Source organism: Lissotriton vulgaris, chromosome 2_1 (assembly GCF_964263255.1).
Source record: "Lissotriton vulgaris chromosome 2_1, aLisVul1.2, whole genome shotgun sequence".
NCBI classification, from domain to species: domain Eukaryota; kingdom Metazoa; phylum Chordata; class Amphibia; order Caudata; family Salamandridae; genus Lissotriton; species Lissotriton vulgaris.
The window spans coordinates 1,556,799,161-1,556,825,433 of NC_141687.1; the positions used below are offsets into that span (position 1 = coordinate 1,556,799,161).

At 43.5% G+C, this 26,273-nt stretch overlaps 1 protein-coding gene across 1 annotated transcript in view; it reads right to left on the bottom strand.

Annotated features, from left to right (window-relative positions):
- The window catches only part of LOC147732901 (uncharacterized), a 447,397-nt gene extending 438,645 nt beyond the window's left edge, over positions 1 to 8,752 (bottom strand). Inside the window, exon 1 of the mRNA XM_086957443.1 lies at positions 8,541 to 8,752. The gene's annotated coding sequence lies outside the window, so the exon portion shown is untranslated. The remainder of the gene's footprint in view (positions 1 to 8,540) is intronic.
- Between the last annotated feature and the right edge of the window lie 17,521 nt (positions 8,753 to 26,273).

Genomic DNA, 26,273 nt, shown 5'->3' on the forward strand with positions numbered 1-26,273 from the left:
TCGACTACCTGGACATCAGGTATTCATCTAAAGTTCATTGGTGGTATAGCGATTACATCACACAGACAACCCACCAATGCCCAAACCCTGTTTAATGCCATGTCTGGCCATCAATCGCTAGGTCTGGCATCAAGGTTTATCAATACAAGAAGATGTATTCTCAATGTACAATGCAGCAGTTTGGGATTAAACAGCAACTAAAACTCATGCAAACCACATAGATTACATCTGGTCTTTCATAAATTGCGGCTCAGGAACACCTTGAGTAACCTTATGACTACTGTGTGGAGTTAATACCATAGCTTATATAGCAACTCCTAACCCTGTGTTATGCTAGATCATCCCAGTCTAATAATGTGCTGCAGAGACTCTCAAAAATATTATTTTCTAGGAAAGGTTATTAGCAAATCACGTAGTTTAAGCATGTCAAAGAAATCTTGTGGAATAATCCTGAGGCTTTAGCGAGGTCTTGCTAAACTAAAAGAGAAATATACTCGTGATGAACAACAGTTAGAATAATGTAGCAAGTGTAACCCGGTTTCAGGCTGGAGATTTGTTGTGCGATTAAGCTGCATGTGGGTTGCGAACCATAACTCAATATGGCCAATCCTGCTGAATTGAGCTCCTTATATGTGAAGTTTTGGATAAGCATTTTGTCTGCTAATCTCGTCACTAGAAAGCCAGGCTCGAGCAATCCACATTCAGTTTTCTATTGAGACTGTACTTGTACCAAAACTGTACTTAATTTCCTGATTGCTTTGACTGCCTTATAACTACTGCATACACTATGTAAAATTGGGCTTTGTGTTCGGCCCTTTTAATTATTGTCTTTCTTCGACTGATCTCTTTAAGCCATTGGCTTGAGACTTTGTGATTCAAGTCTTGGCTCAGTCCAGTGGATCAATCATCTCTTACCAAATGCTATTGGCTGTTTTGATGTATCCATCCGTCCCCCCACACTTGAGGGCTGTGCAGCATGGGCAAACCCAATAGGTCAAAAAGATGCGTTCCCTCCAGCCTAAATATGGGGAACCATTCAATAAACATGCAGGATAAGTAGCACCTTAAATGCTTAAAATTAATGACCAATTGTTCTTAATTATAGTTTTATTTCAAGTAAATGTTGTATAACATGATTGTGTTTTTAATTATATACACTAACTTGTGTTTTAAAGTGCTGACTTTTTTTGCCGATTGATTATGACTTAAGTCAATATAATTTTCTTTATTACGTACGAAGAATAAATAAACGAGTGCCATCCCACCGCATCTGACGAGAAGACTGCTTTCTTCGGTGTCCACTCAGGAGCGAGGAAAGGTTGATACCAAGAACGTTTCTTTGTGTAATAGTATCCCTATAATTAAGAGAGAGAGCAACTGGACCTAACAGCAACAGGTAGGAACAACAATTACGTTTTTTAAAGCCTTTGTTGTATATTTTGTGTCTTATTAGCGCTACAAAGGCGTGTTACTATTGCCCAACCCTCATTTCAACAAGCATGAAATCATGAATGGAGAGTCTGGCCTGATGGGATACCAACCATGTGCCAGCAAAATTGGCTTTCTTGTAATAACGTGAAGTTTTGTGGGGGAAATAAATACACAAAAAGCAATTTCATCGTTTAGTGCTATATTTTAACGTGACGTGCATCATCATGTCTGTTCTGGACACAATGCCGCATTTCCTGCTACACAGCACCAAAAACACAAATACTGCATAGGACAGTACTCGTATTCTGGTCCCGCTTGTTGTTGCCATGCTATAATTTTAGGGCAAACTCAGCATAATTAGGTGACGTTATGGCATAAATATTTTGCTTCTAGGAAGAACACAGTCGGTGCTCCAAAGGTGACCACTGTCTGCTTACCTTGACCTCTTTACACACGAACAAGAGCTTTTGATAACATCGACAATACTCCCAAATAAGAACGGCTGCGGCAGCAGGACGAATAGGCTTTAGGCTTAGCCTACATTAAAAAATATACATTCAGTTTCCCATGTTCACTGAAAATATGATTTCACATCTTTTAGTTCATGTGTTGCGCATTAAATCCCTGGCTACAGCAGCGTAGTTCCCAGAGGAACGTGGGTGTTTTGTGACCATCTGGAATGGATGCACTACCACCCACCACAATCTGAATATAAATAATTCACTGTTGCTGGAGGTTTCCTTCATGGGTGTAACTGATACAGTAATCATTTCTCAGCTATTGAACTGCTGCAATGTTACCACAAAGTAACACCATGCACACTGTACTACCGATTAAACAAACCGGTTTATCAAATCTGTACATCAGCAATGGGCAACAGGCACTGCACCTCCATGATAACATGCAATAAAAATATACTAATACCTTCAAACTCCAATTGGGTTATTGCAAGTTGAAGACATTTGTGGACCCAGTGCATCTCTTGGTGCAAAGTAGTCCACTGGGCTTACATCGCCATCGGGAGGTGGAAGGACTGGTTCTCTTGTATGCCTCAGTGGGACAAAGCTCCTAGTCCACAGTAAGTAAGGACATGTCCACCAAAGCAAAATGTAAATGGGCAGTAAGACATTGAGCTAAAACACTAGGGCTTAATTTGTAAAAGTACAATGTCACAAAGTTATTTAAAAGAGCCCACCATAATATAGCCAAATATCGGTGTTGCCAGACACCAAGACTGCCTAGTTGTGACTCCACCTCATGCCCATTTCATTGTCTACCCTAAACTTTCAGTCTCTTTTATTTCACATATTTAGTCTCTTTTAACCATCCCTACTTTTTCTCTTTGCCATATTTTTCTAACATTGCACTTCTCTTCAGTCCCTCTTTTCTGCCTTTCTCTCTAGCACCAAGTCAAAATCTAAAGATTACAAATAAGTCCTGGTACCAAAAATTGAGTGCAGATGCGTAAGCAACTGTCTGCCAGACCAGAGTCACCGCAAACTTCGGCACCCTCTGTCCAACACATGCTAAAACAAAGGATTCCTAAATTAACACACAGCAAAATAAACGATCATGTAAAGTATAATTTGAGTGTTAACGTAGCAGCTGCTCGATGGCAGTAAACACTATTCTGTCAGCACTCTGAGCGTCATCTGTGCATTAAAGCCTCTTCTGGCAGAACTGTGTTTACAAATAACTCGTTTATTTATTTAAATTACCAATACAGCCTTCGGGTATAGAGAAGATAAAGGCAGGGTTCTGCCAAAATTAAACTAATGAGAACAAAGTGCTTCTTGGCCTCCATCATGTGAGCCAAGCCCAGCAGATGGCCCAGTGTGAAAATTGAAAAACAAAAACTTCTCAAATCTCACAACCCGTATTTCTTTATTTAGTTGAACCCACCCATTTAAAAAAAAAATAGTTACAGAAACTTAACACAGCCACAATCAGTTGTAGATGTAACGTGTCCTGCTTAAGGACACTGTAAGAACTGTCTCACATGTGAAAAAGAGGCGATCTCTCACTAGCCCAAAACAAACTGATGGACTCAGGATATTTCAATGAACCAAGCACTTAGTTCCACAGGACTCCTGCTAGCTTGCCTTTATTCAATCTAAAATCCAGGGTTACTTGCAACAACTCAATTCAATTTATTTGGGGTATTTTATCACTCAAATAATATGCATATAGATTGAAAAAATAACAGAAAAGGTAAATTAATACAGGTCTAAATGTTTTCGCTAAAATGCTTCAACAAGTATGCAGTTACTGAGATTTATAGCCAATAGCGTCTGTGCAAATGTGACAATCAAAACGTGGGAAATATTTGAGTTGCTGATAAAATATTGATGTTCATTATCCAGGTCGGCACAGCAACAAGAAGCCTTCACTCAAAGGAGGACCCAGATGTAGAAAGAGCAGGGTGCCCATGTAGAAACAAATGACTGCCATTTGACCCTTGCTGCTGTGCGGTTGTGGAACTGGGGTTTTGTCACATAAAACGATTGTGCCATCAGCACTTTTAGATCTGGATTTTGAATGTGCAGAAGTCAAACAGACATTTTGTCTTATGAAAGATGGCTTAGGGTCCACCACTTTCATCCATTGGCTTTTTTTGACCAGCCTGAATCAGCCATTGCCTTGAGACTTTGTCAGTCACACCTTGGCTCAGTTCAGAGGCGCATTTATCTCTCACTTAATGCGGTTGTCAAGCACTGAAATCCACGAGGGACTGTTTGATATCTGAAAACTACACTGTCATCAGACATTTAAATATTAAGCTAATGAACTGTGTTGCTATATAGTCTGTCAACGTATAGCCTCTGTACACAAAGTAACTCACTCTTTTCCCCTTCTCTTCTTCGCTACAAGTGCTCTGGCGACATTAAATTTCCCCATTTCTCCAGCCCCTCCCTCTTTTCCTCATTTCACCTCCTTGGCTTGTTGCTACCAATTATGGCCCCTCTTTGCCCAATCCCTTCCTTTTCTTCAACATCTCGTTCTGTCTAATGGTGACTCCTACTGCTCGAGTGTGCCTCTGGCAAGCTTCTGTTGCACTGGAGATTGGATATATCCATCCCCACCTCCCTGTCGGGAAATGAGAACAGCTCTGCTTCATAGTGTGCTTTAACAACTGCATCTCTTACCCACCCAACAGACTTTCCTACTTGTACCAGGCCACGTCAGTAAGTAAGAGACTAGCCGTGGCATAATTGAGCGTCCAATACTCTAGCAAAGCGTGCGAAAAACATGTTTTTTAATAATGTACTTTTAAAATCTTACAAAAGCAAAACTAACAATTAAACATTAGGCTTTACAAGTTCAAAGGCCTGCCAACTCACACAATTCCACAGTGTGTCACACGATATCGGTGCCCTTTGCATGGTCCCTGAATGAAGAGGTGGTATCACCTGATGGCAGTGAGGGCGAGCTGGAAACACCCCCAATGAGTGAGTTGCCAGCTCTTCCTTAGAGGCTCCAAGCATCCGATCCCAATTAAAGGGTGTAAAACACGGTGGCAGCATCAGCAAGCACTTGCTTTATATCGGGGTGTGGAAGCTGGTGGAGGAAAGAGGCAGACGTGCTTTCAGGCAGCTCTCTGTATGAAATCCCATGCCCCACCCGCCACCCCCACCCCAAGGTCTCACCGTCTACTCACCTGGTGAATTTTTGGGTTTAAATTTGGCAGTTCTGTGTTGAAGTGCCACAACCAGGGCTGTGAAGCAAAGTTGCAGATGTGGTTGTCACAGACCCTTCTCCTAAGGATGCTGTCTGCCCTTCCAAGAACAGCCATGGCAATCTCTCTGCAGTAGAAAGCCAAGAGAATACAAGCCTCTACCATCTGTTGTCATGCATGTTTTGTTTCAGGTAGCCCGTAGAAATCACCTCAAGTGGATCGTTTGTTCCATTATACGGAGTAGTTTTATCAAGCTGCCCTTGGGTGACAAGCGTTCCACAAACTCTTTCCTTTCTCTTTCGTGCTCTATAGCATGCATGTTCTTTTGTTTACATTTACAAGCATTGAAATTCCTCACTGGTATTCTACAGGGCAGGCAAAACATACCTGATCAGGCACAGCGTGACACCCCACCCTGCAACTTAAGTAAGCGTCTTCATACCTCCTTTACTCTGCCTGTTTATTGCAGCTGGAGTTAGTTCCACTTTAGCTCTTTGTCATAGATTTTTTTCTTAAGTGCAACTGGGACTTATCTGAGTTTTGCTCTTGTTCCCATTGTGTTATTTTCTCTGACTGCAAAGCGCAAATTGAACTGTATACCTATCTAGCCTCTGGGCTCAATGGGCAACACGCACAGCGGTCACTTAGCTAGAAGCTTTCAAATCTACAAAAATAGAAGTCAGATATTGGAATTTGGGGTTCAATTTTCCTATGTAGTTACAAAATTAAAGCATTCACTTTTTCGATTAAAATTTGTATAGGCATCGAACGGCTGATTAGGGTGAGTTTCAGCGAGGCCTTTGTGATCTGCGGCAATAAGTATAATAAACCAGTGCTTTTATTCATTTTAACAATTGGACTACAAATCTCACCCTGCACAGTTTTGTTGCAAAACCAAGGACTGGCTTAAAGTCATAATTATGACATGGGGTCAGGTGGTAACTTACATATAACCCATTAGCACATAATATCCAGCCCCATTGGCTTTGCCAATGCTTTCTTTTATTTGGAAATGTGATTCTAGCATCAAGAATGGCAAAGGTCTCAGGAAAATAAATGTAAAGCTGAACCTTGTGGACGGGCTTCAAGTTGGTCATCTCACAGATGGCGAGAAAAGGCAGGAGAGGCCGAGTGAGCAATGTGTCTGAAGTGTGTAATATAAAAAAAGACATGGTAGGCTTTTAAAAGGAGATTTAACTCTCTCATGTACAATAAAGTGTCTCAGGGATTATTATGGCTGGAAATTCTGCGTCTCCAACATTCTAATATTTGTCTTTTTAAATTAGGACATTACATAGACACGCTGGTGTCAAAATAAATAAATAAATACAACTCACAAGAGACAAACATTGCCAATTTCTTCCCGTCATAATAGCCACCATTAAGAATCTAATTAAAGAGTGTAGTGAAACAGATGTACGCTGTTGTTCCCTATGGGGGATGACAGCATCTGAGCACCAGGAATCGGGCACGCAAGGTGTGTGGGTGCTTCAAAACAATACAGCTGGAGCTGGCAGTTTGCTGCAGTGCTATACATCAATTAACCATAGCCCCGAAGGGTGGATAGAAAAAAATACTACACGAGAAAGAACGTGTTAGTCGATGGCAGGGTAAGCCTCGTGGAATCAAATTTTAAAGAAAAGAATACTCGTCCTGTCCCAGCAATATGTTTGAAAGCATCTACGTCCGCGGAATATCAAATTATATTCAGCAACCAGTTACAAAAAGCAAGCGAAAGCGTGGTGGTGTTAGAAAAGCAAATCATAGCTCTGGCATGGTCTCCTTGTGGTGCACTGGCGAATTCATCAGGCATGTTCTTTCAAAAGATACGGCCTTAAATAGATACAGAAGGTGTCTGTCCATAGAAGATGCTTTTCACCACCTACCATATAATAATAATAATATATATTTTTTAAACCTCAACCACACCCGTTCCACCGCCCACCCAGTGCTGACTGAACTGCTCTTCAACGATATGTCAAAACGTGAAAACCAAGTCTGTCCAGAAAATGTAGAACCCACAGTTGACGGAAGAGCTGCTGTGGGCATTGCAGTTATGTGTCAGAGGTAGAAGGGAGGCTCGAGTATCCTTGTGAGATTCCTCAGCTTACTGGAGACACGTGAAGTACCCCCTACATCTTACTGGCCAATGCCCATTTATGATGGAGTCGTGTAAATGAAAATGAGAATGTAACCTCAGATACGTGTTCTATCACAGCAATACAAAGCAGATCCCTGCTGGCCTCTGCATTGTCCAAAGAACTGCCTGTAATTCCAGTAGCAAAGTCACAAAATAGAATAAAATACACCAAACTCTCCTTCTAATAGGAGGGCTCTCTCCATGAGGTCCTGCGTGTGGCACCCTGTTACAAACGAGGATAGCGCAGCATTTCCGAAAATGTACCGGTGTGTTTTCTGGGCAGCACAGCTTACACTTCTAAAAATAAAAAAATAAGACAAACTCTTCCAAGTCGCCAACAGCTTCTAAATTAAGCTATGCTCCCCATACAGGCGCAGTCGTAAACGGCGAATGTACTCCCAGCTATGTGTTCCCCCCGCAGTTTTGTAATAATTGATATGGAAATAGAGCAAAACTCAGGGGGTCTTGTAGGTATATAGGCCTTCCTGGCACCCATAATAAAGCTATTTCTCTAGACGTTTAAGCATATACTGAACGTTTTGAGACAAAATACAAAAAAACTGCACAAGTTGTAGCCAAGAACAGTGTAAACTGCCAAACACGTTAGTCAAACTATTTTTGTATTCACTTAAAAAAGACTAACACTCGAAAAATAATCGCAGGCATATTTTATTGCTACTAGTCAAACACATGATCTTATGCCCTGTGACACGTGCATTTTACTAATACTCTCTGGGTTATATATAGTATACATTTTCTGCATTTTATTAGTATGTTGAGAAACTTAAACAGAAACCACCAGGACAGGGAAGTCCATCTTTCCCTACCTCTAGTCTCATAAATAATGATTTACAACTGATCTACGTAGACAGCACAAGACACCCTCATTACAGTACATGCTGCAGCTTGACCATAATGACAAATAAGCATGAACAGATGCAGGTACAATGACAGACCCAAACTGAGGGTTTCAAAGTTGACAGTAGGTGTAATTGTTGGTATGTGGAAACTAAGAACATTTTAAAGTGGGGGGCGTACATTTTTAACTGTGTCAGCGTAATGACATATCATGGGAGCAAAACTGAGAAGCACTGCGGAGATGGTGGGGGGGCGTTGTCTGAATTTTCTAATGGTCAAAGCACAAAATGTTTTTAGGCATACAAAAAAGCCATATGTCATAACCCCATCACCTTCACATAAGCAGCCACAGAGCCTAATTGAGCAGCGAAGACCAGGTGCGCATGCAGCGTTCTCTGCACTTGCAGGGTCAGGACTAGCAAAAGAGTCACTCACTGGCTTTGTTTACCGCTTTCAGCTGCCGTTCCTCTCCGTCCTGTCCCGAGTATTGCGGATACCATCTCCCTCCTATTCCGACGCAACCATACCATCCAGGGCGCCTCAGCTTCCCCTACAGAATCAGCCCCGCCGCCCCCAGACACGGGCTCAGCAGGCAGCCCAGGACCTGCTGCCCCCCCGGCCGCTGCTTGCGGCCGCCCTTTGTGTGTGTGCCGGTTGACAGCACCTCGCCTGACTGTGCAGGGGGAGGAGGGGTGGAGAGCTCCATCCCTCTGGGCATTGCAGGGCACAGACATGCACACTTGGTTTAGCCCATTGCTATGGAAACAAGAACGTGTAAAAGAGAAGCTAATGTTCTGATTGGCTACTGTGCGATCAGGTGACTCGTAGAAAACATAGAGGATAATTGTCATGGCAGTTGCCTTTGCAGGTGCTTTTTTAGGACCGGCCTTTTTAAAATAACATAGGTTCCCGTTATTTACAAAACGATCAGCGAGGACAGCAACACGTTTTACAATACATTCATTTCTCTACCCGTTTTCAAAAATAAATTCGCATATTCGAATAAGACAACTTATGTTTAAAACTGCAATAATTTAAGTCCAAGAATTAGAACTAATCAAACTTAAAAACTCCTTCACTTGCAAACTATTTGGGAATTCACTTCGGCATGTTAATGGCACTATTTATATCAAAACTTTGCTTGAGCGTGTCTTTTGGAGTGCCCACTGAATATGTGGGTTTTTTACGATACCCATTGCAAGATGGCCGCAACTTTGGTGCGAAAAATGAGCTTTTTTAATGACCTATATTTTATTTTAATTTCTTCAACATTAATTTCGAGTGCAGCTCACGGAAAGATAGACTATAGCGGAAAATAATCAAGAGCATTTAAAAAAAAGTGTACGCCTGTGAATCTTGAGCTTCGTTTAAAAAACAATATCGTTCACCCAGTGAAAATGTGTCACGCTTCATGCCTGCCAACCTAACTTTTTAGAGAGAAACTTCTATATGGGCAGTACACTTCGCCCCAGAAACAACAACACCAATGTAGCAAAAAAGGCCACCTTTATTAAGATCAGGCAATTATATTTCATTTTCCATAACTCAAAATATCACATTTATAACTTTTTCGAAACCTTATAATTTAGAAAATCATGCAAAAACCAACAATTTCATTTTGAACATATTTCCTTAACTGTTTATATCAAAAACCCTTCTATATTTCATTATATTAATTCACCCAAAATTTCATAACATTTCACTTTCTTTCTTTTCCTTTCTTTTTCCCCCATTCTGATCTTCCCCACCCTCTCTCATGAAGGACGATCAATGTCCGCTCTAGACAATGACCTCCCCCTTTTTCGCCTCAAAGTCATGGAATAGCGCAATTGCCTGTCCTATCGTGGCAATCTACTGGAAAGTTTGCTTTGTTCATCTCATATAAGTATGCATATATAGAGATATCTTTTCATGTTTTTTTATTATATATATATATATATATATATATATATATATATATATATATATATATATATATATATATATATATATATATATATACCCAATATGCTCAGTACTTTGAAGCCGCACTCCGCTGAAAGATAGTTGCATCAACTTTTTATTTCCAGGCACATTTTATCCCTTCCAGTTGTTCAATCCTTAGGCCTGACGCGTTTCGATGCTCTTGTGCATCTCTTCAGAGGCCGACATGGGGGAGAGGTCTCTTTGCCGCTAGACCAGCCCATTCTGCAATGCTCTGTAATTAGCCTCAGGTGTGCTCGTGACATCACGTTTTATCCACTACAAAGCATGCTGGGTGATGTAGTTGATTTTGGCGTTTTTAACCCTCCAGTGGGTCCAGTCCCCATGCCACAATTCAGGATAAGTTTATATGGCCCTCCAGTGGGCCCCAGAACAGGATATAAAAGTGCCTTAATTTGGGAAACCTCCAGCGCCGTTGCAGAGGGATCGCTATCCCCCGGCCGATCCTTCCTTTGCTCTGCGGGTGGTGCGTAGCCTCCACGACCGGAGCCGCCGTGTAAAACATATACCCAATATGCTCAGTACTTTGAAGCCGCACTCCGCTGAAAGATAGTTGCATCAACTTTTTATTTCCAGGCACATATATATATATATATACATATATTTTTTTATTTTTTAGGGTGGGTGGGTGGGTGGGCCTCAGGAGAAAGGCTTCACAGCTCTCCTCACGTCGCACTAAGAAAATGCTCCTCGTTCTTCCGATGACGTCACCACCCCCTCGCACCGCTACCCAACCCGCCAATCTGCGCCTCCGGCCTGTCCTACCTGGGCGAAAATCCCCGGGGGGAGAAACGCTAATGCTTTTACTCCCCCCGAGGACCCCATCGCCCCGATGACCCAGGCCAAGAGAAACAACAACACCACTGTAGCAAAAAAGGGCACCTTTATTAAATAAGATCAGGCAATTATATTTCACTTTCCATAACTCAAAATATCACATTTATAACTTTTTCGAAACCTTATAATTTAGAAAATCATTCCAAAACCAACAATTTCATTTTGAACATATTTCCTTAACTGTTTATATCCAAAACCCTTATATATTTCATTATATTAATTCACCCAAAATTTCATAACATTTCACTTTCTTTCTTTTCCTTTCTTTTTCCCCCATTCTGATCTTCCCCACCCTCTCTCATGAAGGGCGATCAATGCCCGCTCTAGACAATGACCTCCCCCTTTTTCGCCACTCAGGAAAAACGCTAGATTTTTCCTGACCCCACCCAAATGCCATATCGTAGGATACTTCAAATACCTTTTAAACATGACCAATCCCCGGTGAAACCCACAAATCAACATTCAATTCCCTGGACAACATATCTCGTATTTCAAGTATGTAATAAGCTATTCCTAATTGGGTTAGGTGAACTCCATCCTCTCTGAACAGATGACCCTCCTTGCCAGTGATGTTATCGTGCGCAATTGTCAACATTCCCATACTTACACAAAAAACTTTCATTGCCTTATTTAGCTTTTTACGCTCTTTTTCCATGGCACTGTGGTTCCGTGCATTCCTCCATTGCTTCCTGAACACAAATTCAGTCCAAACTAATCTGGTACCGAGCCAATTACCTTTGATTACTGCCAGATCTAATTGCATTTTTTTAATTAAACTGAGACCAGATAAGGAAACTAAGTTGTTTTCTCCTAGATGCAGAATCAACATTTCTGGTCCACCTCTGTCATAACGAATTCTAGTGAGCAATGGAAAAAGATTCTCCCATTTCAAACCTCCTTTACCGCACCAGTAAAGTTCATAACGATCGTTTGGTATGCCTAAGTTCCTTCCATAAATCTGGTTGTCTGCAAAGATCGCAGCCCATTTGACGAATTAATGGCCTACGATCCATATTTGCTTTTTATCATAACGCAAACCACGAATGTCACCTAGGTAAAAGAAAATTGCAGATCAGCGAAAGCAACATAAGAAACATGAAAACATTTCTGAACATGTTTGTATACTTATTTGGTAAATTTGTTCCTTTTTAAAAAAAAATAATAATTTTGATATATCTCTCACAACATGCAGATCGCCATCTACCGATTCTCCTGATCGTCCCCCAACCTAGGCCCAATCTAGCTGCTTCTGACGCTGCTCCTATTCTGAAAGAACGTGTTGCAAAAATGGCATGGTTATCTGATGAAGAGGGGGAGGACGAATAGCAGAACTTGGAGGTGGGAAGAGGGGAAATTGGAATGCCGGGAGCGGAGGGGAGCTTGGGAGCGGGGAGGGAGGGGGCAGAGGGGCCAATAGAGCGAGGTACCGGACGAACCACACACCCACATTCATATCAGGACTTGCGGCACCGGCCGACCCTAAGGGCATAAGAGCGGATATCCTTTAAAGGAACCTTCGATGACACAGTTAGTGCAATTTTAATTCAAATACTAGATGACCTAAATGTGGTTTCTTCGTTTATTACGTTGTTTATTGTTATAAAACAGAAAACCAAACCTAAATAGACCAGCAACCTACTGCGAATTATGTACCTTCACTGTACTGCGATGTAACCGAACCCCAGAAATAGCGGCCAACATGCGGTGTTATCCTGTAGATATAATATTGTAGTAATTGTGTAGCGGCCGGCCCCCTGGGTTGTAGGCCAGAAGCTGTGTAAGATTGTAAGGTGCAATAAAGGTTTTTAAAAAAAAATGGCAGGGTCTTCCCCCAGCAATGTTAAAGCTTTTCTCATTACCATCAAAAATTGATGACTAGTTATCTTAACCTTTGGACAATGGACAAAAATTGGGCCTTCTGAAAAACCTGTGGAAAACCTGAAAACCTTCCATTCACCCACTGGACAACATCCCTGTATAGGAATGGCACTCAGATGAATCCAAACTCCACGCCGCAACTGATCAGTCTTTGACTTTTTTAACCAAATGCGTAACCTGTCCCCTTCTACAAAGACCTCCTTGCTGTCCAAACCCATTTCGTCCCGTAAACCCAACAATTCTGAGATTCGAAAAGCCCTGAAAAATAACCAAAGCATACATAAACGAAACAGTTTAACTTCATGTACATCATAGCAAACCTCAGGCAGTTTCAACAATAAACGCTGTAATAGCTCAAAAGAAATGGGAGCTCTCCCTTTTGTTACCCTAAACTGTTCTTTTTGCCAACCTTTCATCATTTTCTTGACTAAGACATTGTCAATGGGATCAAAACCCCAGTATAAATGCCCATAAAAAGAGACCCCAGCTAATTTGCCCGCAATGGTTGAATGGCAAAGACCTTTTGAAATCAACATTAGCACAAAATCCAGCACAAAAGGAAATTACATCTCCTCACTAGGTACATTAGAAACACTTTTCGCATAACTTAGAAATTCTTGCCACGCCAGCCTGTAAGCCTGTTGAGTAGCCGGCGGAATAGAGTGTTCCACCAGATGCATGATTCTCAGTCCCCTAGAGCCCAGACGCTGGGAGGAATTAGAGTTTTTCGAGCTTGCCGCTCCAGGGGCCAGTGACCGAAATCTTTGCCACTGAGAACGAGAAAGCGCATCGGCAATCATGTTATTAACTCCTGGAATATGTTTTGCCTTGAAAACAATGTTCAGCTTGAGAATCAACAACATAAACGCCCTCAATAAACTCAACACCCTCAGATCTTTTGCTTTTTGCCTATTGACAAGGTTGACGACTGACATGTTATCTACGTGGAACAAAATCGTTCTATTACTCAACTCAGGACCCCACACCATCAGTGCCACTAATAATGGGAACAATTCAAGGAACGCAATGCTGCGTCCTTATGCCTTCCAAGACTCTGGCCATTCTTCTGCGCACCAGCGCCCACCCCAAAATATTCCAAAGCCATTCACACCAGAAGCATCTGAGTAAAGCTGTACCTTCCACTGCATGCCTTCTTCGATGAAATATAAAAAAAAACACCATTAAACTCCTCAAGAAAAAGCAGCCAAATCCTTAAATCTTCCTTGACACTCTTTGTCAACCTAACCCTGTGGTGAGGCATAGTAGCTCCTGACATTGCCATACTGAGCTGCCTACAGAATGTTCTACCTGCTCGAACTACTCTGCAGGCAAAATTTAGATACCCTAGAAGCGCTGAACTTGCCTCAACTGCAATTTGTCCACATTAGAGCCTCCAATATGCACTTCTTGATTTCTTCTAGTTTGCCCTGTGGAAGTTTGTCCAACATCACTGTTGTATCAATTTCAATGCCTAAAAAAGTGATCGTAGTATCTGGGCCCTCTATTTTATCATGCGCTAAAGGGACTCCAAAGTCGTTTTCCAAAATCTGAAATGAATTCAATGCTGCTTTACAGTCTTCAGAATGTGCATGGCCCATGAACAAAAAATCATCTAAGTAATGACAAACCTGTCCTGATGTACAAACCTGCTGAAACACCCATTGCAAAAATGAACTGAATAATTCAAGAAAGGGCAACTGAAACTGCACAGCCCATTGGGAGTACTTTATCAAAAAAGAAATAACCATCAAATTGTATCCCCATCAATTCAAAATCAGCCGGGTGAATTGGGATCAATCTGAATGCAGATCGGATGTCACATTTTGCAAGTTCTGTTAACCTTCCCAACCTTTTGACCATTTTCAAAGCTTCATCCACTGTGGTATAGGACACAGATGTGTCCTCTTCAGCAATAAAATCGTTAATGGACATGCCTTCTGGCCATGAAAGATGTTATATCATCCTATATTCCCCAGATTTTTTCTTGGGTATGACTCCTAACGGTGAAATAATCAAGTTTGGAAAGGGAATTTGGCAAAAGGGGCCTGCCACCCTGCCTAGCCCTACCTCTTCTCATAACTTTTGCCGCACCACTTCAGGAAACTTCTTCGCAGATCTCAGATTGTCTGCCCAACATTTGATTCTCGGGCCCTGGTAACTAATTCTGAAGCCTTCTCTAAAACCCCAATATAATTTTGATGCTGCATCGCTGTCTGGATAAATATTCAGCCATGGAACCAACAACTCCCATTTAATTGGGGTAAAAGCTTTTTGGTAAAGGAGGGAGTGGTGACCCTCTTCCCCTCGCTGATTGGCCTTGCTCTGGAAATCTGTGTCCAAAACCCCCTGGGGCAGCTGGAAAACATTGGTGGAGCGCATGCTTACCCCCACATTGAGAGCCTTCATGCTTAAAACGGCAGTATGGTCTATTACAGTATCCCCTGTTATAATTCCAACATGCCCCATTTCCGCTTGTTTGTCCTCTTGCCATTGTCCCCGCCCCTCCCTGGGCGACGCGCCCAAGAAAGGGCCGATACACCACTGGTAGACCACTAGCTGTGTGCGTGGTGGCTGGAGGATGTGAGGAGGACATCCACTGAAGCCATAGTTCCATATCAATGTCCCCTCATGTCCTATCTACAGCTATACTCAACCTGGCCCTGAACTCCTCGTCATACTTTAACCAGGAAAAACCACCAAAATGCATATGTGCCTTTCGCACGACATCCATATACTTAAATATGTATACCGCTCTGTCTGGGTACCTCTCGCAGTATATGCTGGCAAATATCAGAAAGGCCGATGTCCAGTTGTCTATATTACGAGGGACTCTAGGCCGCCTAGCTAGTTCTAGTTCCTCCTCCTTAGAACCCTCTTTGGCCTGAAGGTCGCGGTGTAACAAACAAAAAACATCCACATATTCATGCTGCCAGATTTTTTGTTTGGTTTTAACACTTAAATGAGAGCCCAACGGCATCGCCAACCCCATATAAGGCAGTCTCTTTGGCACACTTAACCCTTCTTAACTTACTTCTCGTGTTGTATTTAGATCACCACCAAGCTCACCTGCTGTGGGAACTAACTCCTTGTTTCGCACTAAAGACATTTGCAAATTATCCCCTGCTAAAGCATCTGTCCTTTTGAGCGGTGCTATATCCCATGCCCCCCACCAGCACTGCTTACCCTTTGTTAACTGTTCTTCTCTCCTCTGGAATTCAGTCTGGGAAATCCGCTCATGATTCTCCTGTAGCAAGGGTGCAGCATCTTCTCTTGAAACCTGAAACGATTTAGCAGAGGTTGTTGCCCCACTCCCCTTCCCTTTATTCCTTTTTCTGTGGAACGAGTCCTCCAACTCATTACAAACGAACTCCCCATCATTTTTTTCCATATCACTTAACCAAGGTAATTCTCCACACCTATCCCTCTGAGGATAAAAAACGTGCTTACTCCCACCTGGACGCTCCCCATCCCGACCCCCCCATCATAAGTGTTCCAATCCAAGGCAGACCCTCGCTCAAAAAGTCTGCCCGCCTTTGCTGAATTCGCTGAAAATCCAACCTTAAAACCACTGCGATCAGCGGCCGCCAGACTTAGCTCCTCTGTTCCATGAGATGCTCCTTCCCTGCCGGAATTCTTCTTATCTTTCCCAGAAATACAAACCTTGCTCTGAAGAACTTCTTCCTGACTCCCTTTAACTAACGCCTTGCCTTTATTGCAGGGCTTACTAGCTGCACTCCGCTGGTTGTCCACCACCCTGTCATGTCCCACCCAAACCCATTGCCCATCCAAGAGTTCTCCCAGGTTGTCTTCCTCTTCTCCAAAACCAACCGGCGCCTGTCGGGCTACTGGAAATATATACTCTGTGTTGAAGCGTGTCTTTTCTAAACCATTATCATACATAAATTCCAAAAATGTGTCCTGGTCTCCTTCCTGCTGCACACTGTCATCCTCTTGCTGACTAATGTCCACCTCCCAATCGCCTGCTGACTCTTGCAGACATTTGTCTGTCTTGTGAAGTGCCAGCAATATTCTGCACAATGTCAAATTGACCCTCTGTAGCCGTTCCCCCAGGCTTATTTGTGTCCTTTCTATGGAAAAAGGGGGGTAAAGAACACTGGTTCCCCTGAAATACCTCAAATTGCGTCTCACCCTCCGAAGGCTCTTCGTCACTGGCACTTGAATAACTTACGAGCCCCGTGGCAGAGGGCACAATTTCTTCTGATAGCAATGACCCTTCTCGTCTGTCTGTGCCAAGGTCATTCCCACACACTACCTTCTTTGGAACACTAAATACCGCAACTGGTTTAGGCCTGGCTACCTTCAGCGCTATTGTTCCAGCTCCTCGCGCACCCCTACCTCTCAGCAAACCCGGGTCATTAACCACCCCACCTTTCTCTTGGACCACTTCTTGTAACAGGTGCTGAGCTGACTCACTCCTCTGTCCTGTGTGTCTTTCGGACCCCCTCAGCCTCGCTGGGGAAAGGGAAAGCGCCTTCTTCTGTGTATTAAACACTTGCCCGCCTCGCCCAGATGGCACTCAACGGGTTACTGCTGAGCGTGCCCTCCGCACACACCTCCGCAAAGCTGGCGCTGACCTGCAGGCTTCAACAGCGCGCCGCCCTCCTCTTGACGCATGTCTCATGGGCGGCCTGACAGGAATTACCAGCGCACCCGCACTGTCAGCTAGTAAATCACTCCTTCCTGCTGCTTGAATTACTCGCAGGGCTTCGCGCAGTGCTTCCTACGAAACCATGACTGAAAACAGGCTTCACAGCTCTCCTCACGCCGCGCTTGGAAAATGCTCCCCGTTTCTTCCGATGACGTCACCACCCCCTCGCGCCGCTACCCCAACCCGCCTATCTTCGCCTCCGGCCTGTCCCACCTGGGCGAAAATCCCTGGGGGGGGGGAGAAACGCTAACGCTTCTACTCCCCCCGAGGACCCCATTTCAAAGTCATCATGATAATTTAGTAAAGCTGTGGTTTGAATCTGGTTGGAGGTGAATCCCATCTCACCAAGTAAGTAGCTGGCCATTACCACCAAAAATTCGAAAGCAGTGTAATATTCTGAAAATGCATTCCCACTGCCGATGTTGGATTTACAAACTGACATCACTATTCTGCACAGTTATATTAGTTGATGACTGAATGCATTAGCAAAATTAAAACTGGCCACAACAAAGTTCCGACGTTCATTTCATAAAATGTTAATTCTCAAGACAGCATCTGGGTCAGAGCTTGAAGCCAATCTGTCCTTATCTATGTTCACTAGGGTTGCCACCTTACCAGTCTCCATTTAAAAAGAAAAGGCCAAGCGGGTAAAAAAAGACCTGCACCCGTAGCATGTAATGTGATTTCCTGTGATGTCATCATATTGCCAACGACCATTTGATGTAATATACAATCTATGTCATTATTATGCTACGTTGTCCACAATGTGAGCTGTCTGGCAGTGGCATATTTATACACTCTCTACTTAAAATGCCCACAAAGTGAACACACTGACATTGGCAATTTAACCCCTAGGACTCATCTGTTGCAGTCAGCCTGGCAGTGCCACATCATCACACTTACCCTTTTGAATGCCCACAATATGCATTCTTCTTTTTACGTTTCCTTTAGCAGCATCCATGCATAAATGAGCGTAAACAATTACATATAATGCCCATAGTTCTTAGAAGAAAAACGACAACTTCCAAGATGGGAGTCCGTCAACTAATAACAATCCTGTAAAGCACATAAACATTGGCTCCCACTGTAGAACCTCCTCTTTCTTTCTGCTCGGAGCAGCCAAGATACTTATTTATATATATATTCATGTAACGTATGATGTGATTTCACCCTGAATTGATTTATCATTTGGGTCCTGGTGTTGCACAAACTTTTGGCGATGACACAAATCCTCACACCGTTTGTCCCTCGAGCTCAACATATTACATTTAAGGTCATTTGAATGAAGTGCGGCCAGCATGTAATCAGTAGCACACCTCTGACCTCAGACTGCAGCTGCCATTTTCTGCTGTCTGCAGTTCCTCACAGACTGCAGCGAGTGAGTCTTGATGCCGCCTTCCCTTCCGGTCTGGAACTCACCTTACCTAGGCCTGTCCATTGCCCTTCATGGACAGACGGACTATCTGATGTTCACCATCTCCTCCCACCCTTCGCCTGATAACCTCTCTACTCTGCCTTCAACACAACGGGAGGCCTGGTCCAAACGAAGTACAGTTGGCTGTGGTCTCTCGACTTAATCCTTACTTCCCTGGGAGAAAATTGAAGCTTGCCTCAACATTGAGTGTTGGGCCTAAATAACACAAGAATGGGGTTGTAGAACCTGGGCAATCGCGTTTGTTGTAATTAGTGGAGCTTCTGTCACCCTTGCTGAGGAAATGCCCCCTCCCTTCCTTTACTATTGCTAGTGCGCGGTAGTGAGTACCCTATGTGTAGATAATGTTGTGCTGTAATAAGGCCTTAAATAGATATTGCCAGAATTTTTCCCATTCTGGGAAGATGTCTCAAGGTAATCCTAGCACTACTACTTTCAACCTCACTCCAGATAGAGCGGAGCAGTATGTTTTCATAAGAGACAGATCAATTTTGGACCTATCCATTCAAAATTACATGCAAACATCTGTGTCTTCCTCCTTGGGCCTTCTGGCTCAACTATTGAAGATGTTTTTGCACCTAATATCAGTGCTAGATGCCCAAGCCCTTCAAACCTTGACAGATGAGGTCTCTTCTGTAGGCAGAGAAGTTCCTACAAAACCAATGAGAGCCCCTTAGACGGCCTAAAGAAGGCATATATTGACTATCCACCCAAGGGCATGCAAGATACTGAGGAGGAATTCCCGTTAAAAATCAGAGGGTCATGATTTCGAAGGCAACTAATTCCTGAAAAGGGGACTTACAGAGACCATGGTATCCTTTGCCCTGACTAATGAAATTCGAGAAGGAGGCTTGGGAAGGCCCTTCTAATACAGCTCTATCTGAGTTTCTAAGGAACACATTGACCAAGGTGAGATTGTGCACCTACATTAATCAGACCTGGTTTCCTCTGCTGGAACTGTGGCCTACGTCTAATCTTATCTCAGGAAACAATTTCCTCAGGAGGTGCTCAAGCGCCTCAAAAAGGATTGTCCTCGCTCTTCTTTAGAAGGTCAAGTTATTAACACTCCTGAGATTGACCCAAATTTGTCATCCTGTTTGGGGAAGTACATTATGGATCCAAAAGGGTTTTGACAGGTCCTAGCAGGCATGTCATGGTAAACTTGTAGATCTCTTGGGTCTCCTTTTCTAAAGTTTTTGATCTGACATTCACAGCCAAGGAGCCTAGTAGCCCTTTTGACCCCGGGGTGTTTGTGTGTTTGACCCAACAGGCCATCTGTCTTTTAGGGAATAGCATACTGATACCTCTCTGCAGAGACACGCAGATCTATTCTGTTAAGGATTGACCCTGCGGTTTGCAATTTAGCCACTAATGAGACTTGTCAATTGGCTGGGGGGTTGTTATTTGGCAAACTCTTTGTAATGGAAGTGACTACATTTGTCAGCATTTTCTCTTTTTTAGATAAGGCCCAACCAGGCTGCTTTGAAAACAGTTTTTACTTAGAACCTTTGTCCTCCAGCGAGTGGAAACTCCATCCATTGTTCTTGAAACTGATGGACAGATGGGGGCCTTGTTGGATAGACTTCTTTCCCTCCAGGTTGACTTCTCAAATCGACTGTGGTAGCCTATCGGAAGATGACAACGGATAGCCCAGTCACAAGATATCTGTTTGGAAAAACAGGCCACTGAGGGCACTGTTAGACTTGGCACCATTGATGTGAGTCTCCCTTCCACTTTTTTGCTGTTGCCTCATCTGGTTTTGTTGGTCTAGATGCTTTGGGCACTTTGCCACTGCTGATCAGTGCCAAAGTGCAAATGCTCCCTATTGCAAAATGATGTAATGGATTATTGATTCCATGATTGGTTATTTGATCTACTTGTCGGACCCTAGTACAGTGCACCATGTGTGCCCAGGGCCTGTAAATCAAATGCTGCTGGTGGGCTTGCAGCACGGATTGTGCCACCCACAGAAGCAGCTTGTAAAATGTGGCTCAGGCCTGCCATTGCAGAGCCTGTGTGCAGTCTGGGATTGCCATGTCAACTTGGCAAGTGCACCCACTTGCCAGTCCCTAAATCTTCCCTTTTCTACATATTAGTCACCCCTAAGGTAGGTACAGGGCAGGGTGCATTGTATGTAAAAGGTAGGACATGCCCTGGTGTGTGTGGCATGTCCTGATAGTGAATTACAGCCAATGTCGTTTTTCACTATTGCAAGGCTACCTGTTCCCGTAGGCCAGAATGGGCAGTTTGATAATAATATCTTATAATCCTAACTGACCCAGGGAACTAGGTAGAAATTCGAGTTTAGTATGCCTGAACTCAGAATGTTAAAATACATCTTTTAGTAAAGGTGGTTTTTACATTCTGTGTTTGAAAATACCACTTTTAGAAAGTAGAAATTGTGTTGCCTAACCACCCGGCATGCCTCTGCTAGGCTTGTGTATTCCATGTCTGGGTTGTGAGTGGCAGGAGGCTGAAGAGGGCTTTGGCTCCAGCAGTCTGATGGGTCAGGGCTGGGCTGAATAGGACCTGCATTGAATAGAGAGTAGGGGGGGGCAGAGATTTCCATTCACTGACCTGAGCCCTCATAGAATAGAGAGTAGGGGGAGGAGATTTCATTTCATGTACCTGGGCAAGGTCTGCTCTCAAACCATGCTGTCTCCACCTCCTGCCAGGAAGTAGCACCCAGGACAGAACTGGTTTGGACTAGGTACAGACACTCTCTGCCTTCAGAGACAAAGGATTTGTGTGTATAAAAAGGGGGACCTAGACCCCAGAACTTCAGATCACTTCTGGGAAATCAAGAGGAACCTTTGCCAAGGAGAAGAAACCGGAGAAGCTTAAAGAGGATTACTGCCCCTGTGCTGTTTGCTGTCTGGGGTTGGCCAGCAGTGTGTCGTGCTTGCAGTCAGGGTCGTGGTTGGCAAGAACAGCAGCTACAGATGGTTGGCAAAGTACTCTGCGCATGCGCGAAGATCAGCGCATGCACATAAAGGCTCTTATCGGCATTTAATCCCTCCCCTCCTTCCTGAGAACGCTTCGCGTTCCTTTCCGGTTCCGGGGTCAAGTGTTCCAGCGTCCGGGTCACGGTGGTGGCGTTTTCAGCGGGTCCCGTCGGGTTTGCGGCTGTCGTCGGTCCGGCTTCACGGAAGACTCATTGCTTTATGAAGTACAGGTACTCTGCATCTGTTTTCGTTGATGGTATAATCGCTTGCTCATTCTGGCTGGTGGAGCGATCTTTGTTCGTTACCAGAATCTCTCTCGAGGTTCTAATTTCTGTGGACTAATTGGATATGTTAATCCCTGATAATATAAGGGATCCGCATTTCTCCTGATTTGTTTTTCTACTCCCCCTTGGACCGTTTGTCCATTAATTGGTATTCTTTTGGTGAAAGGTCTCTTATCCTTTCATGATTCAGGAATATAGGAGTATTGATTCTAGTCCTGGTTTTTCTTACAGTTCTCATTCATCCATACACAGGTAGGCCTCGAGAAAATAGAAGGCTAAAGTGTTCAGTCATAAGTTGTTAGAGAGGTGAAATACATTTGTGTTATTTCAGGGCACACTTAGCAACTTCATTCCTGCCTAAGACCAGTTCTCCTCTCATTTCCATACCGACCCCCACATAACAAAAGGTATATGCACTTAACACTATTTCTATTTTCTCTTGCATGCCAATAGAGACTACATTAACGTTTGTTATTTGTCATTATATCTAGGAGACGGTTGACTGAGGTGCAATGGTTCCCCAGGACTGACAGCCACTCCAAGTGTGTATGAAGAAACTGTGTTTCCCCTCCTTACCCTGTTTTGTTTCCCTGTTTTCCCCTTGCGGGCATCACCATTTGTTTCCAGTTACTCTATTCTGGCATATGGTGAACCGGTCAGGGGAAGTTGTGGATTGAGCATCACTTCTGTAGTTCTTCCAAGGCAACAGCAGCTTCCAGCCTTACACAGTGGTTACTTGTTGCCAAGGAAAGGAGAAAAAGACTTTGCTGTTTGCTTTGTCATCTTGAGGAAGTTCTACTAGGGCTTGAACTGAGCTTGCCTCCTGTCTGAATTCTCAGGGACACAAAGACTTCACCACCAGCTCCTCCTGAATTTCCTTGCTGGGAATTCTAACCTACAGAGAGGTAACTGGAGCTGTTTAGGACCTCTAGAGACTGTTTGTCGCTGGGACCGCGATGCAACGAGGAGAAGCGTGTCGCCGTCGCAGCAGTTGCCGTTGCATCGCCAAAGAAGCGTGCCGCCACCCCAGGTGCTCGCCATCGCATCGCAGACGAAGTGTGTCGCATTACCGGAGAAGCGTGCCGCCGCCACAGAGGTCACCGTTGCATCACTGGAGAAGCGTGTTGCAGGGCCTGTCGCGCTCCAAAGATCATCGATATCGCTGCACGGCTGTCGGGCGTGCACGCATCGCATCAACGTTGTCGCTTCGCATCAAAGATGCCATTTTGTCGCATTGCACCGAATCGTTGCACCGCACCGGATCACAGTAAGAAACCAAATATCACCTCGTCTCTGGTAAGGAACCGACGCAACACCTCCCCCGCGCTGTAGTAAGGAACCAACGCATCACCTCCCATGAAGCAAGGAACCGACACATCACCTTCCCTGCGGCCCTTTTTTTTTGTTTTTGCGTGACGCATCCAAGGTACTTTGAGAGTAAAGTGTTGCTTTTACCATCTACATTGAACTAAGCTATTTCTACCATTTGAAAATCATATTTTTATTTATTGTGGATTTTTGTCGTTTGGTCTTGTGTTAAGTCTAGTAAAGATTACTTATTTTTAGGTCTTGGCCTGATCCAGCGCATGCGCTGTTCTGGCCGAGACATTTAGTAGGCTGCTTGGGAAAGTGCTACTTTCCCAGCGACCAACTTACTATCGCGCGCACAAGCACTCGCGCGACGTGCACAGCACCTTTTTCATCGCGCGCGCGTGTGCACACAACTCTCGTTTAAAAAAAATTATTATTTCTTTGCGGCCCGGCCGTGCGGCCAATGCTCTTTTTGCCTTGTGCTTAGCCTGACACAGGGATTGCTGAGACGTTTAGATATACACGTCTTTGCACCCCCCTATCAGGGCGGTGAGCAAAAGCGTGGCTCTCCGTCTCCCACCTCTCACCTTCAGCTTCAAGGCCTTATCACACAGACACATAACTGCTTCATCCCCAATGCCCCCTCTTGTTTTTAGAGAAAGTGTCAGCGCACCAACAGGCAGCAAAATGTTTTCAATTAATATACCAAGGGGCCAAGCATTTTTTCTTCCCTTGGATCAATTACCACAGAAGCGGCCATTAAAAAGATTGCTGCTGGCATTTTAGATGAGATTCCCAGTACGAGTATTGAGCAACACCGGGAGATTTAATGATGGCTGCCTCGCTGTCCCCAGAGACAGCGGCGCACACTGGGCGTCTACCGCAGCGCTGCATATTAATGAGGTCCCTGCGCTTGTCATCTCCTGTACTCGTCTCACATGTATTCACGGGGTCGCCAGACTTGCTTGACTCAGTCTGTGACGCTGCAGGGAGTCGGGGACACTTAATGACGTGTAAGCAGGACGAGGTGAAGCACAGCTTTGGTTCGTTTGCCTCTTCTGCTCAACACCGGCTCACTTGCTGCTGATGCATGCGTCCCGGAGCACAGCATATGGAACTTCTCTTACGGTGAGTAGGAGAGGATGGCACATGTGTATTCCACGGAGGTAGGCTGTGATGGAGCGAGCAGATGAATGAGATTTTGTTCAAACTCGCAAAGTTAAACTTCCATAACAAATGTAATTGTATTAATAAGCATGTGTTGAAATAATTAACCAACTTAGTTTAAAAAAATGCATACATTCAGAAAAAACATGTGGGACTAATGTTCATGCTCTATGTTGCAATTGCAAGTGTGTGGAAATTAATAAACTAACCTTGTCTATTGTCTTTGTCAGTATTAAATGCGGCTGTTTAATTAATGGCATGTGCCTATTTGTGTGCTTATGTTATGTTATGTCTTTTCTGTGGCAAAAGCTTGTGGAGAATCCTTATGGCCTAAAAGAAGAAGGTTAATATAAATGCTGCTTTGTGTGCTTAGCTAGGTAACATAAATTAACGGGTAATAATTAGCAAAGGGGGTGGGTAACAGAATGGGTTTCATTTCTCTAATTAATTAATGTTTTGTGTTTGTTTAAATACTAGTTTCCATGAGAGGCCTTAGCCTACAAAAGATGGCGTTTTCGAATCCTATTCAGAAAGGAGCATTGCACAGAAGTGGAAAGTTTTACCACGTTGACAGTTTTGTCAGAAAAATACTGTTGAATAAGTTGTGCTTAATGTGCTCATGGAGAATGTCCAAGGACAGGAAGCGGCAGGATTGCCAAGGCAAGGAAGTCATGAACTGTAGCTCGAATAAAAGATACATTTTCGAGGAAGCGAAATGACACGAAAGCAAAGGACAATAGGGCTAAAGAAAAGCCCGTTCTCAGTTTGGAAATGGTAATGACATAATGGTGGACTGACACGGCTCAGTCAATGACAAGTTTGGATTTATGGAGAAGAATGCAAAATTTAGTTACTTTAGCTAGTTAGAAAGGTATAAAACCTAGCTCATGGGGAGGAGGGAATCTCTCCTCGCTTTCCGATTCCTGAAGGGCGTAACGTGCTGTTGGACTCTTTGGCACACGTAAGGATAGCAGTCTTTAATGATTATTTCTTTTAGGTGAAGAGAGTTTTAGAAAGGGAGATAGAATTTAGGGAATGGAAACTTATATTTTGTTTTAAATCATGCTATCTGATTTATCATTAAAATGTCAGACTAAAAGTCTTTTCCTTAAATGATGCTTTCACTTTGCTAATAAAATAATGATTCTTGATAAAAAATGCTCTTTCTTTGAATAATAAAGTTAATAAAAATTAGATTTTTGAAACAACAAGCTGGTCTTGTTTATTCATGGTCTAGTTACCATTAGTTTAATCCATTCGCCTTTGTGACTTAATTAAATGACATATGTTTAAATCCATGGTAAGAAATGATAAAACTGCAGTATGTAAATAAATTTGTAAATAGTTTGTGAATCGATCTGATTAATTAGGTCACATGATTCAGTCGCTCAAAAATTGTCTCGTTAGTTTATGGGCCTTGGTAGTGATTCATGATTAATGGTGAGTATTGTGGAAATAAGTAGCGTTTGTGAGACAGTTTTTCATTAGGAGCGCTGGATCAGCTGTGATCTGCCTCGCTCCATAAATAATCCCGCCCCTATGTATATAGTGCTGAGGAAATAAAGAGCTGGTGGTGCTTGCTTCTTTTCAGTGTGCATGGTGCCGCCTGTGCTATAAGTAACAGCTGCTATTTCCATGGCAGATCAGCTGCTGGGAATTCAG